This window comes from Mus musculus, chromosome 4 (assembly GCF_000001635.26).
Source record: "Mus musculus strain C57BL/6J chromosome 4, GRCm38.p6 C57BL/6J".
In the NCBI taxonomy this organism is placed as follows: domain Eukaryota; kingdom Metazoa; phylum Chordata; class Mammalia; order Rodentia; family Muridae; genus Mus; species Mus musculus.
Genome location: NC_000070.6, coordinates 37,319,415 through 37,333,724, shown reverse-complemented (window position 1 = coordinate 37,333,724; position 14,310 = coordinate 37,319,415). Strand labels below are relative to the sequence as shown.

Sequence of the window (14,310 nt, the reverse complement as noted above, 5' to 3'; positions counted from 1 at the left end):
TCTCTCTGTTCAACAGGATGCAAGGACGTATGAGTTGGTAAGCACAGAATCATATGAATGTATTATTTTAGGCAAAAGTTTCATTAATAGAAAAGCCCATATCATCCATCATAAAAAGTATACATTTGGAATTAGTAACTCTGAGTCTAAGTCCTGGATCTAGTCCTGGATTCTGGTCAGGTCACTTAAGCATTCTTATTCTTTACCTCACATAAAACCACAAAGATATTCAAACATATTTTTGTAGTGAATTTTAGATTTAAGTGATGTGACTGGAAATAGATATTAAAAGCAAAGATTTTATACTTCATTACAATTAGCACACAAATACATATTACAATAAATTCCTTTAGTATTTTTTTTAAGTTTCAACAGGATAATTAGTGAATTGAATGTTCTTGAGAGTAATAAATAACAAGGCAATAGGGCATGACTTTAAATTATGTTTTCTATAACACTTGTCTTACAAAAGATAAAGAAATTAACATGTTTAAAAAGACTGAACTATTTAAAGAAACTGAACTATAGAACTTTCATTTGTAAATCAATTTTATGACCAACTTATGAGATTTTACTAACATATTCTCACTAATCTAAGGAAAGTAAGATTTACAATATGCATCTAAGTTCCTAGACATGTATATAAGAAAGAATATTCCATGAAGGATACAGAATATCCCCATATGCTATTACGAACAATTGCTGAGTTTCAATCTTTACTCACTAGTTATCCATGGTAGACTTTACTCCACTCAGCACTTCCTGTTTTCATATATATAAATACTACATTCTTATATATTTTCCCATATTTTATGTATTCCAAAACAGATTTTCACTTGGTGGTCACAGCAACATGCAGGAAAGATCAGGATCAATAGAATTAATATTTTAACTCAATGAAATGGATGCTATTACAGTTTTGGCAGAATAAATTATATTCTGCATCATGTGTGTAATAGGCATTTAATAAGCATTTATTGCAGAATTAGAGAAACTTATCAAGAAGCAATTAGATAGAGACTCATTGGTATATTTAATTACACTTCACCATTCTGAAACAAGATTTTTCACTTCAGTATTTATCATTTAACTCTGTATATATAACTTAGAGTCTAGGAATCTAGAAGACTTAAGTGATTGTAGTAGGGTTTATTTTTTTTAATCAAAAACAAAACAAGTGCAAATAATGAAAGGACCAAGGTCACTTTAATAAGCAACAGTTTTAATAACAAGCAACAGTTATCTTTCTTAACAAATAAAGTTCTCTAAATAATTATCTTCATGGTATACATTGTTGCAAAAATGCAGACCAAAGGTAAGTCTGACTTACCACTCCTATTTCAAGTTGCTGTGCTTTTCTTAAATAATTGTCCCCTCAAAAGGCTACAGTTTTATTACTTTTATACACAAACTTCTTTATGCAATTCATTGCATTGCACAGGATAGAAAGTGCACATAGCTGGGTTCACATAAAAATTTTATATTGAATGAAATTATTTCTAGTTTAGAATCTTTTGTGACTTTTGTGTTCTAAATGATTTACTGTCTTACACAGTGTCTCATATTTTATTTAGTAGAATTTGTGTGGTTTATTCTACTACTGACCTCAAAGTGTAACTATATGATTATATTACAAAGAAAAAATACCACACATCTTTGTTAATAACTATTTGGGGTCAAGGCAGAATTATCCATAATTGATTTCAAAGCATTTAACTGTTATTTAACTGTTCATATTACTACAGATTCATAAGACAATTAGAGGTCATAATTTTAAGTCTCTGAAACTAAATATAAATCTATTAATTCTATGGCTAGTATGTAAATATGCTACTATAATCTTAGTTCATTCAGAAATTTTAATTGGTTCTTAAATTCATATCAAATGTTATAGGTACTGAGTTCTGATAAACAGAGATCTCCTTCAATTAAGTATTGGGGCTAAAATAATGCTTAACAGAATTCCAAAATAACTATTTGAAGTGTAAATATCTCACTCAACCATACATAAACCACAGAATCCATTGCTACCGTGGCCACCCTTTCCAGAAAATTTTGTCAAAAAAAAAAAAAAAAAAAGATTTTGCTTGCTTGTTTGGTTGTTTTGTTTTGTTTTTTGATCCTTGGAATGCAAGTCTGTTTGTAGCTGTATTAAGTGGACACAGGGTTAACTCATCAAGGAAATAGTAATTTTTTTTTTATTTTATACTCAAAATAACTAATGTAGATGTGCAAGATCAAGAGAATTATTCTCGTATACCCAAACTAATGTAGTAATTTCTTTAGTGTGACTATTAATGTATCATGATAATTATAAGGCTTCTTGGTAGGCGGCTAATTACTTTGAAAAAGAAGTACATCACTCTATAAATATTTCATATCTAAATCCCACCTTACTTATATATTAATTTAATTTAAACTGTGAGGTTTGCTATAGTATTGTTTCTCATCCAATCAGTTAGGAGCTTACTCAAATCTGTGGACTCTAGTGTATCTCACCAGTTTTACCAGGGAAGCAAATGATAATAGTGTGATAATTTTTAATGGTCAACTTAGCACAAAATAGAATCACCTAGGAAGTCTTAATGAGGAATTATCTAATTACCATTGATTGGGCTAACCGCATGTCTGTGTAGGAATATACCATGATGGCTCATGGAATAAGTCATAGCCTATGATCGTTGGTAAAATTTTATAATTTGGGCTTTGAACCATATGAGTGAAGAGTTCTAGTTGGCAACATGATTTCATTTCTTTATTTCTGTTTTTGACTGTAGATGCTATGCAACTATAGATTTTAGTTCTTGTCTTAATTTTCCTTCATTGAAAGATTATAAGATAGAATGGTAGGGTGAAGGAAACTTCCTTTTGTAAGTAACCTGGGTAGAAAAAAGCTTATTTGATAATGGTTAAGCAATTCACTGAACTGTAAGTATAACATGATATCAATAGGACTAATTTTATTGCTGGATTTTCTTTTCATTTTTGAATACCAGAAGACTTTGATTTTATTCTAGGTCTCTGGGCTATCCAGTCCCAGGTGATTAGTAACCCATACTGTGGGATGTGGGTTCCACCTCATTAAGTGAGCATTAATTCCTCTCAGATATTCGATGCTTATCCCTATAAGCTTCGTGGCACCATTGTACTAAGATATCTTGCACACCTGGTTTCCTTTATATCTTTCTAAGATGAATCATTAGTGTAGCTGCCTCTTTCCCTTCAGGTTTTTGAAGGCCCTCATTCAATTCACTTTGCAACCTTTTAAATTGCATAGTTGAGAAATCTTGTAATAAACAATTCTTACAGTGATTTATATATTCTAGAACTCATGTTTTCAGAGTTCTTTGCATAACCTTAAATCTCAGCATCACAGAGACACAGACTCACTCTCCTGAATCATGCTTTTTCTGATTATCCACAAGTCATTAACTTTGGCAGGGACAACATTCCCTGATGGTATGAGCTCATACAACTCTTAAGTCATATAAAGGAATTAATGACAAGTATGGAGACCAAGCTGTGCATATGTTACATATGTGCAAAGAGGCCTAGGTGCAACCTCTGCTTTCATTTTGGTTGGTGACACAGTCTCTGGAGTCCCCAAGGGTCCAGGATAGTTGACTCTCTTGGTCTTCCTGTGGAGCCTCTGTCGTCTTCAGATCCATCAATCCTCTCCCAACTCTTCCATAAGACTCCATGTGCTCCATTGAATATTTGACTGTGGGTCTCTGCATCTCTTTCTATTGGTTGCTTGATGGATCATCTCAGAGGTGTTATGCTAGGTTCCTTTCTGTAAGCATAACAGAGAATCATTAATAGTATCAAGAATTGGTTTTTATCCATGATATAGGTATCAATTTGAGGCAGTCATTTTTTGGTATTCCTTCGATCTCTGCTCTATCTTTGTCCCTGTATATGTTGAGGTAGGACTCATTTTGGGTTGAAGGTTTCCTGGGTGAGTTGCTGTCCTTATTCCTCCACTGGGTGTCTTGCCTGGCTACAGGAAGTAGTCACTGCTTGATCACATACCCCACTGTTAGGGGTCTCATTTAGAGTGGCCAAAGTACACCCTCCTGGGGACTGCCCTTCACCTCAAGTTTCTGGAACTTGTAGAAATTCTCATCCCCATTGATTTTCCTTTTCTTTCCCATGCTCTTCCTACATCTGGTTACTCCCCTCCCCTCCACATCCCCTCTCCCACCCAGTTCCCTTTTTTCATGGATCTCTAATATCTATGTTGGTTTTTCTCTTTTGAGGACTCAACCATCCTCCCTTGAGTCCTCTTAGTTATTTGGCTTCTGTTCATAATAGCGTGTTTATCCAGTTCTTTATGGCTAATATCTACTTAAAAGTGAGTACATAGCATGTATGTTATTTTGGAACTTGCTTACTTCACTCACGATGATATTTTCTAGTTGTAACAACTTTCCTGCAAAATTCATGGTGTCCTTGTTTTTAATGGCTAAGTAGTATTCCATTGTGTAAATGGATCTCATTTTTTTATCAGTTCTTCTTTTGAGGGATATCTAGGTTGTTTCCAATTCCTAGCTATTACAAAATACAGCTGCTTTGAACATAGTTGAGCAAGTATCCTTGTTGGATGGTGGAGTATCTTTTGGTTATATGCCCAGGAATGGTATAACTGGATCTTGAGGTAAAACATTTCCCAATTTTCTGAGAAATCAACAAATTGATGTCCAGAGTAGTTGCACAAGTTTGTTCTCCCACCAGCAGTGGAGGAGTGTTCCCCTTCCTCCACAACCTCACCAGCATGTGCTGTCCTTGAGTTTTTGATATTGTCCATTCTGATCAATGTAAGGTGAAATCTCACAGTTGTTTATGATTTGTATTTCTCTGATGCCTAAGAACATTGAACATTTTTCAGGTACTTCTCTGCAATTAGAGAGTCCTTTTTTAGAGAATTCTCTATTTAGCTTATTATTCCATTTTTTAATTGGGTTTTTGATTGTTTGGTGTCTAACTTTTTTAAGGTCTTTATATATTTTGATATTAGCCATTTGTCAGATGTAGAATTAGTAAAGATCTTTTCCCAATATGTAGGCTATTGTTTTGTCCCAGTGGTAGTGTCCTTTGTCTTACAGAGGCTGTTTGTTTGTTTGTTTATTTTGTTTTGTTTTTGTTTCCTAAGGTAATTGTTGCCCTTATTGTGTGAGCCAGTGTTGTTTTGCTTGTAACTCCTGTTCTGATGATTTCCAGCCTATTACCCACCTTCCTTTCCACTTGATTTAGTGTATCTGTTTTTACCTTCAGTTTTTGATCAATTTAGAATTAAGCTTTATGTAGGGTGATAGATAAGGATCTACTTGCATTCTCCTACATGCAGACATGCAATTAGACCAAGATCATTTGTTAAAAAATCTTTCCAATTTCTATTGTATGGTTTTGACTTCTTTGTCAAAAGTCAATTGTCTCTATGTATGTTGCCTTATTTCTGGGTCTAATTCAATTTCATTGATCAACTTGTTTGTTTTTATATCAATACCATGCATTTTAAATTATTATTTCTCTATAGTTCAGCTTGCTGTCAGATTTTTTGATAACTCTAAATGTACTTTTATTGTTCAGGATTGTTTTGGCTAACTTGAATTTTGTTTTGTTTTGTTTTTTTTTTTTTTGTTTTTGTTTTTTCACATAAAGTTGAGAATTGTTTCTTCAAGGCCTGTAAAGAATTGTGTTGGGTTTTTTATGGGAATCTGTAGATTGCTTTTGGTTAGATGGCCATTTTCACTATTTCAATTCCACAGATTCATAAACAAGGGCAATCTTTCCATTTCTGATATCCTCCTTAATTTCTTTCTCAAGAGACTTGAAGTTCTTGTCATACAAGTCTTCACTTTTTTAGTGAGAGTCACACCAAGATAGTATATACTATTTGGTGCTATTGTGAAGGGTATAGTCTCACTACCTTCTTTCACAGCCTATTTGTTGCTTGTATAAAGGAGGGGTACTGATTGCTTTGTGTTAATTTTGTATCCAGCCACCTTGTTGAAGGTGTTTATTGGCTATATTACATATATTATCATATCACCTATAAATAGTTATATTTTTAACCTTTTCCTTTCTCATTTGTATTCCATTTGATTTCCTTTAGATGTTGTATTATACTAGCTAGAACTTCAAAAACTCTATTTCAGAGAGAGGGAAATGGCATAGATTCGTCTTGTCACCTATACTTGTACAATTGCTTAATTACTTGTAAAGTTGTCTTCATTTTATTGGATATTGGCTACTAGTTTGTTGTTGATTGCTTTCATATGTACCTCATATCCCTGATCCCTGCGAGTGTTGGATTTTCCCAAGGCTTTTTCAGGATCAAAGGAGATGATCATATGTTTTTGTATTGTTTTGTTTTCAGTTTGGTTTAATGATTGGTTAAGTTGATGAATTTTCATATATTGAACCATATCCACATCCCTGGGATTAAGCCTTATTGATCATGATGGATGATGTCTTTGATGTATTGTTAGATTTGGTTATCAAGAATTTTTTTGAGTATTTTTTTACATCAATGTTCCTGAGGAAAGAATTATCTGAAATTCCTTCTTTGTTAAGTCTTTGTGTGGTTTACATATCAGAATAACTGTGACGTAATAGAATATGTTTGGCAGTGTCTCCTTTGTTTCTATTTTGTGGAATAGTTTGATGAGTATTGCTATTTGCTTCTTTTTGAAAGTAAAATTCTGCATTAGAACCATCTGGCTCTTGGGCTTTCTTGGTTTGGAAATTTTAATGAATGCTTCTATTTCCTTAACGGTTATGTGAATATTCAGATAATTTATCTGATCTTGATTTATATCTGATAATTGCTACCTTATAGAAAATCATACATTTCATTTAGGTTTTCCAATTTTGTGGAGTACAGGCTTTTGTAGTAAGATCTAATTATTCTTTAAATTTCCTCAGTGTTCTTTGTTATGTCTGCCTTTTCATTTCTGATTTTGTTTGTGTGGGTACTGTCTGTTTGCCTTTTAGTTAGTTTGACCAAGGGTTTGTCTATCTTGTTGATTATCTCAAAAAAAAAACCAGCTCTTGGTTTTGCTGAGTCTTTGTATTGTTTTCTTTGTTTCTAATGATTGATTCTGATTATTATTGAGTTTGATTATTTCCTGCTTTCTACTTCTCGTGGGTGTGTTTGCTTCTGTTTTGTCTAGTAAATATTCACATATATAAATTTAGTCAATTATTCATATAATTATAAATATATATCTTACCTTATATATTTACACGTTACATATTTATAATTTTATAAATAATAAAATATCAACCAAAGAAAAAGCACAAAACAAGAATAGAAACAAACAATTAAAGACCAATAAGAAAAAGAGTGAGCATACTCTGTTGTGTGATTGATATATCCAGCAAGACTCCTGTGCTCCCCTTGCCAGTGAATATTGCTGCAGATAGGTTTTTGTTTAGTGGTGTGGCCCTATGTCCATTCTCACTGCTTGGAAAATATATAGCTAGACCTTGTTCAGGTCTTATGCATCTGCCATAATCTCTGTAGTTTAATTTCTGCATCAATCTTCTTATTTCTGGAGGACACTTTTTCATTAGAGACATTCATCACCTCTGGCTGTTAAAATCTATATGCTTCCTCTTCTGCATAGATCTGAAAGCCTTAAGGGAAGAGTTTGATGAAGACATTCTCTTTTGGCCTGAGTGCTTTAAAATTTTTGACTCTCTTTACATTGTCTAGTTATAGGTCTCTGTGTTAACCATTCTTTACACATACACAGCAGTGCAGATTTCTACTCATCGATCAGCATTTGCCTTCATGTATTTATTTGCAGAATACATTGAAGAAAATAAATATCCTTTGAATTGTGCCTGAGATAATTGCTGTGGAGTCTGTGTATGAGATAATAAATAGATGATATCACCTAGAACTCCTTTATTAGCAGAGTAGAAAGATGTGAAGGAAAGTTACATCTTGACCTTTCCTTGAGTAAAATAATAACCAATGGCTCAAAAGCACAAATTGTTTCAGGAAAGTGCTATGAATCACTACCATACAGTCAAAAGTTTGGCCTTCATAGGAACAAAGAGTTTCACAACCTTTTATTTCTTCCAACATTTTCTCATAAAAAGAATATCTATGCTCCTAGTCCATTAGAAACATACATTATATTTTACACATCCAAAAAAGAAGTCTGGGTCAGACACAGAAGACAGATACAAGGAAGCCCCAGGTTAAAAGAAATCTTTTGTGGAAAGCAGTGTTATTGGATACTGTCACTGTTTTGTGAACAAGGATATTTGGGGCTCAATACTTGACTTTCAACATCCTATCCAGGAAACAAGAGATGATTCCACTAAATGACTTCAAAGATTTTTCTTTCTAGAATTTTTTTTAAAATTTTATACAGTCATGTTAATCAAAAAGCTCATAAAAGCAGATGAACATAATGAAAATGTGGGAAGAGACAAAGGATTCAGGATTCAAAAACAACTGGTGAAAAAATCTTGCGTCAAATACAGTAAATCTAGCTATTGTAAAGTTGATTAGAGTCATCACGTCAATTTATAATTTATATGGCTCTTTTCATTTCTGTTATTTCCACCTGACTATCTTATGTGTGCTTCCACTGTACTACTTTGTACCAAAAGTGGACTTTGTAAGTTAGCATACTTAACTCCTCTTTACATTAGTTTTTTTTTTCTTTTCTTATTGGATATTTTCTTTATTTACACTTCAAATGTTATCCCCTTTCTCAATTTCCCACCCTCCCAGACAAGCCTGATCCCATCCTCCCTCCCTCTGCTTACATTAGGGTGTTCCTCCACTCACTCACCCACCCACTCCAACCTCCCTGCCCTTGATCCCACTACACTGGTGCCTTGATAGGACCAAAGACCTCTTTTCCATTGATTCATGCCAAGGCCATCCTCATTTAGTAAATGTGTATGGGATGAAACTCCAGGGTAGAGAGTCTCAGGGTGGCTTTTCCTTTAGTCTCTGCTCAATACTTTATCTCCATATTTGCTCCTGTGAGTATTTTGTACTCTTTCTAAGAAGGACCAAAGCACCCACACTTGGTCTTCCTTCTTATTGAGATTCATGCATGAGCTATGGCAACACCACTGAATTTTAACAACACAAAAGACCACCACTCCCACCACCACAACCACCATCATAAAAGTAAAACCCAAAACCTTGAAATAGGCAAAAAGAAAGATGATTGAGATTAAAAGTGGTGTTCTCATCTTAGAAATAAAGGAATTATATTTTTATTTACTAAGAAAAAAATATCCCATGCTGTCTCTTTGACTTAATGTGAAATGCAGGATTTTATAGGGAGAAGATTACAAACCACTGTGGAGTTTACTCATTTTAACCAGGTGTTCCTACCTTGTGCCATCTCATTTACTTATAAGAGGGTTTCCTTAAAACATTCAAATCATTTACTTTGGAACACTCAACATCAGAAGATGTTTTCTGTGTCTTATTACATAAAATCTAAACATGTTCTAGTTCAAGGAACAAATCATAAACCAAGACTTCACTAGGATGGGGGTGGGGTGTCTGGCCAAAGATATTGGCAGTTTGTAGAAGTGTGTTCTGAGCCAGTTCCATGTGCATTTATGGTAGTCCAATAGATTTTCCTATGTAAATGTATCATATCTAAAATGAAAATATTCTCATTGAAATGGAACCACTAAGGGCTATTTTAACCATGGTAATAATCACTCATAGAAGAGTCAAGAACAGAATTATAGAGGTAAATACATTTTTGGATAATTTCTAAAAATAAAAAAACTATAAATATGCCAGGTGTGGTAGCACACGCCTTTAATCCCAGCACTCAGGAGGAAGAGGCAGGCAGATTTCTGAGTTCGAGGTCAGCCTGGTCTACAAAGTGAGTTCCAGGACAGCACAGGGCTATACAGAGAAACACTGTCTTGGAAAAAAAAGAAAAGAAAAAATATAATTATATATGAAATTAGACTTGGGAAATTACATTTCTGAATACATCAGTCTTGAAATGATTACTTGACGAATCACTCATATAATTTAATATGAGGATGGTTTTTGGTTCATTTAAATTGATATGTGGATCACCATCATAGACATACCTGAAATTTGCCCTAACTCATTAAAAAAGAGAATGCTGTCAGTGATGTTGTGATGTTAAATGTTTATTTAAATTCTTTAAAGTCAATGACACAATCGGAAACAGAGACTTTGCTGTAAATCTGTGGATGCAGTTATTCAACAACTATGTTGATTAATAAAGTATTAAGACTTTACTTGTTACACTTATCAAAAAACTGAATAAAATGCATATTAAAATTAAAGAAAACATTTCTTTAAAACAAGTAGTTGATTTACAGGAAAGATTCATGTTTTGTGTTGAACAAATATAATCTCACAAAATCAGAAAAGTTAACATTATTTAGAGAAAAGTCACCTATGATATCAGTAAGTCGTCAATAAATGGGTGAATCAAAGCTCCATTTAGATTATTGAGATAAAACACCCATAGTAAATACTCACATGGATATGATTACATAAAAATATACTAGTTTACTGTTTTAAAATTAAAAATTAGAGAACAGTGAGTATACAGGCTTTGATTACATGGTGAAAGTCTTTAATCCCAGTCGCTCAAGAGCATGGGGTGGAAGGATGGCAAGGGGACAGCAAGCCTAAGTTAGAGAGTGAATTCACATCTAGCCTGACTAACTGAATACACCTAAATTGGAAAAATTAAAATAAAAATAAAATGATTTAAAAATATTATAGAAAGAAATTAGGTAGACTAGTTTTCTAGAAAGTAGAAGATCCTAGATTCAGCCCTGATACCAAGGCAGAAATGAAAGGAAAAAAGAAAAATTGGTTAAAAAGACAGGGGGAAATAAAAAAGGAAGGGAGGGAGAAGCAAGGAAGAGAAGTAATTCCTACTAGGCATAATTCACAGAAACACTTGTAATGGACTTCTTAGAAGAAGAAAGCTAAGCATCAAAAGCAATGTTGGCAATACTCTATACCATGTGAAATTTTAAATTATCGCTGTTTAAAGTGTGTGTGTGTGTGTGTGTGTGTGTGTGCACGTGTGTGCATGTGAGTGCACATGTGTTCGTGTATATGACAAAAAACAAACTGTCAAATTCAATTATTTCTTTTGCTCAATACAAACATCCATCCTCATGTCCTACACAATGATCAAAACTAATACAGAGTAGAAATTGCCAGCTGTCTAGAGCACACTACCCAAATGTGATTGAAAGTAGAAAAGGATTCAGCAGCCTAGATTTAGAGTACCATTTTCCCTTGTTACATGTACCTTACATTGTCTTAGTTATTGATTACCACAAACAGGTGAATGCTTGTATCTTCACAGATACTTGCCATATTGATGGTTTTTAATGATGTCACAGATGTTAGAACTATTACTTGTTTTCCTCATCTGGTAACTTCAATAGTACTTTCTAGAATAGAAATAGAATTTCTGGAATAGCTACCAGAATGCAAGAAGGACTTCCAGTTGGATGTAGACGAACCATCAGAGTCCTGTGTCATATGTGCAAGATTCCTTGAGCAACAGTTACTTACTTTTTTTTTTTAATTAGGTATTTTCTTCATTTACATTTCAAATGCTATCCCAAAAGTCCCCCATAGCCCCCTTTCACTCCCCTACCCACCATCTCCCAATTCTTGGCCCTGGCATTCCCCTGTACTGAGGCATATAAAGTTTGCAAGATCCAGGGGCCTTTCTTCCCAATAATGGCTGACTAGGCCATCTTCTGCTACATATGCAGCTAGAGATACAAGCTCTGGGGGGTACTGGTTAGTTCATATTGTTGTTCCACCTATATGGTTGCAGATCCCCTTATAGCTGTCTCTTGTGAGGCTATGCCAGTGCCTGGCAAACACAGAAGTGGATGCTCACAGTCAGCTATTGGATGGAACACAGGGCCCCCAATGGAGGAGCTAGAGAAAGTACCCAGTTTCTTACTTTTACCTCACCTTTTGTGAGGTATTCCAGAGGTACTAACCTGGGCAACCACTTAGATAGAATTTGCTCATGTCTGGTACTAGGGATTTTTTAGTCTGAATGTGATATGTAATATTGTTAGCCCAAGTGCAATAATATTTTGAAAAATATATTTAGAGGTATTATGTATAACTTTATGAAATAATATAATTATTTGAGACTATCAAACAGCCTTGGTCCTTTTTGACCCTCTGTCTCTTTTAGTATTGACTTCCCTCACTCCTCCTCATTTGAAGCACCTCCCCAATTTCTAATCCCAATTCTATCATTGTGTCTTTCTATTAACCTTCTCCATAGAACCTTTTCCACACACACACACACTTTATCATTTCTGGATTGGGGGTTTGAACAAGATTACTTCATATCAACTCATATATTTTAATGTTTAGTTGTTAGGGGTTGCCACTATGTGAGAGGTGGTTTGTTGGAGGAAGTATGTCATTGAGGGTGTGCATTCATATTGGAAAGTCCAAGTCAGGTCCAGTGTGTCATTCTTCCTTATACCTGCTCAGGTACTTCCCCAGCATTGTGTTTGTCAGTATGTTACCATTATCTCCACTATGATGATAATGAACTAAAATTCAGAAATTGTAAGCAAATCTCATTTTGCCAGAGTCTGACCAATACAGATGTGGATGTTCAAAGTCAACCATAGGATGGAGCACAGTGTTCCCAGTGGAGAACTTAGGAGAAGCACAGAAGAATCTGAAGAGGTTTGCAACCCCATAGGAAGAACAACAATATCAACAAACCAGACTTACCCCTGAGATACCAGGGACTATATGACAAAACAAATAGGACATGTAGAGGGACCCATGGCTCCAGCTCCATATATTACAGAGGATTTCCTTATCTGGCATCAGTGGGAGGGGAGGCCCTTGGTTCTATGGAGGCAACATGCCCCAGTGTAGGGGAATGCTAGGGGAATGTAGTGAAGCAGGAGTGGGTAGGTGGGGAGCACCTTCATAGAAGCAGGGGAAGGGAGAAGAGGATAAGGTGTTTGCAGAGTGGGACTAGGAAAGGAGATAACATTTGAAATATAAATAAATAAAATAACCAATAGAAAATAAAATAAAGGGAGTAAACTTAAACCACATTTAAAAGATTACTTTTTATAAGAGTTGCTATGGTTACTGTGTCTCTTTACAGCAACACTAAAACAGATGGGAATTTTTCCATATTATATACTCATATCTGAAGACTTAGAACTGGGAGCCACTGAGGAAAGAGAACATGCAATATTTACCTTTATGGATCCCAGCTTACCTCACTTGTTACGATCTTTTCTAGGTCCATCCATTAAAAAATAGAAGTAGAAGATTACAGAGAATCAACAGGCTCTATAAAACACCAACTGGGCCACTTTGATGCTCTTAGTGGTAAAGGATGCACCTAGTCCTGCAATAAATTGATGTGCCATGGTAGGGTGATACCCAGAGGGGTCCTCCCTCTTCTCAAAGGGGAAAAGGAGGGGAGGATGGGGAGAGGAGATACATGAGGAAGTAGACTGGGAGGACAGGCATTGCTACAATCAGGATATAAGGTAAATAAATAAATTAATCAATGGAAAATGTATTCTGTAACACTTTCAAATAATTAAGCATACCTAAAAATTAGCACCAAACAAAAGCAAGCAAAAACAAACAAACAAACAAACAAAAACAAAACAAAACAAAACAACAGAACCCAGTAACCACAAAGAAATTTGGTACATGTCTGTCAATACTTGAGAGGCAAAAACCCAAGGTTAACCAGAAGCAGTATTTAAATTAAATAAAATAAATGGTAAAAACTGAAGAAGCACCAGTTAATGAAAATACCAGGAATCTTATATCAATTTATCTTATTATTTTATTCTGGAAAACATTCCTTTTATTAAATTAAAAAGCAAATAATAGAACGTATTGAAATTATCTCCTCATGGACTAAAGATCTATGCATTTTTATTCCAGCTCCTTAGAGACCTTCAACCCTGCCTGACTTAAGCAGAGAAGAAACAAGTGCATACCAAGCATAGACCTTTTCTGATTCTTGCCTTTCTGCTCTTCATTCTTTTCATATCCTTTATATGTGCTTGCCTGGTATTTTTCCCTTTATTTGCAATTTTAAAGATTCTAAGGAAACCAGATTTCAGATAGTAGGGATTGGCATAAAGGAGATCAAAAGAAGTTTTAAAAATACTGCTATATCTTCTTGACATTTGTCAATTTCTTTTATTTCTCTGTTCCTAAGAAATGCAGAATTGATATGACCCACAGAAACAGACAACCAAAGGAAAGATATGTGATAA

At 34.5% G+C, this 14,310-nt stretch overlaps 1 long non-coding RNA gene across 1 annotated transcript in view; it reads right to left on the bottom strand.

The window, feature by feature from the left end:
• Positions 1-1,209: 1,209 nt before the first annotated feature.
• The window catches only part of Gm12374 (predicted gene 12374), an 83,113-nt gene continuing 70,012 nt past the window's right edge, over positions 1,210-14,310 (bottom strand). Inside the window, exons 7-8 of the long non-coding RNA NR_151605.1 lie at positions 13,287-13,418; positions 1,210-3,793 (exon numbers count right to left, since the gene is read on the bottom strand). This is a non-coding gene — a long non-coding RNA (predicted gene 12374). The remainder of the gene's footprint in view (positions 3,794-13,286; positions 13,419-14,310) is intronic.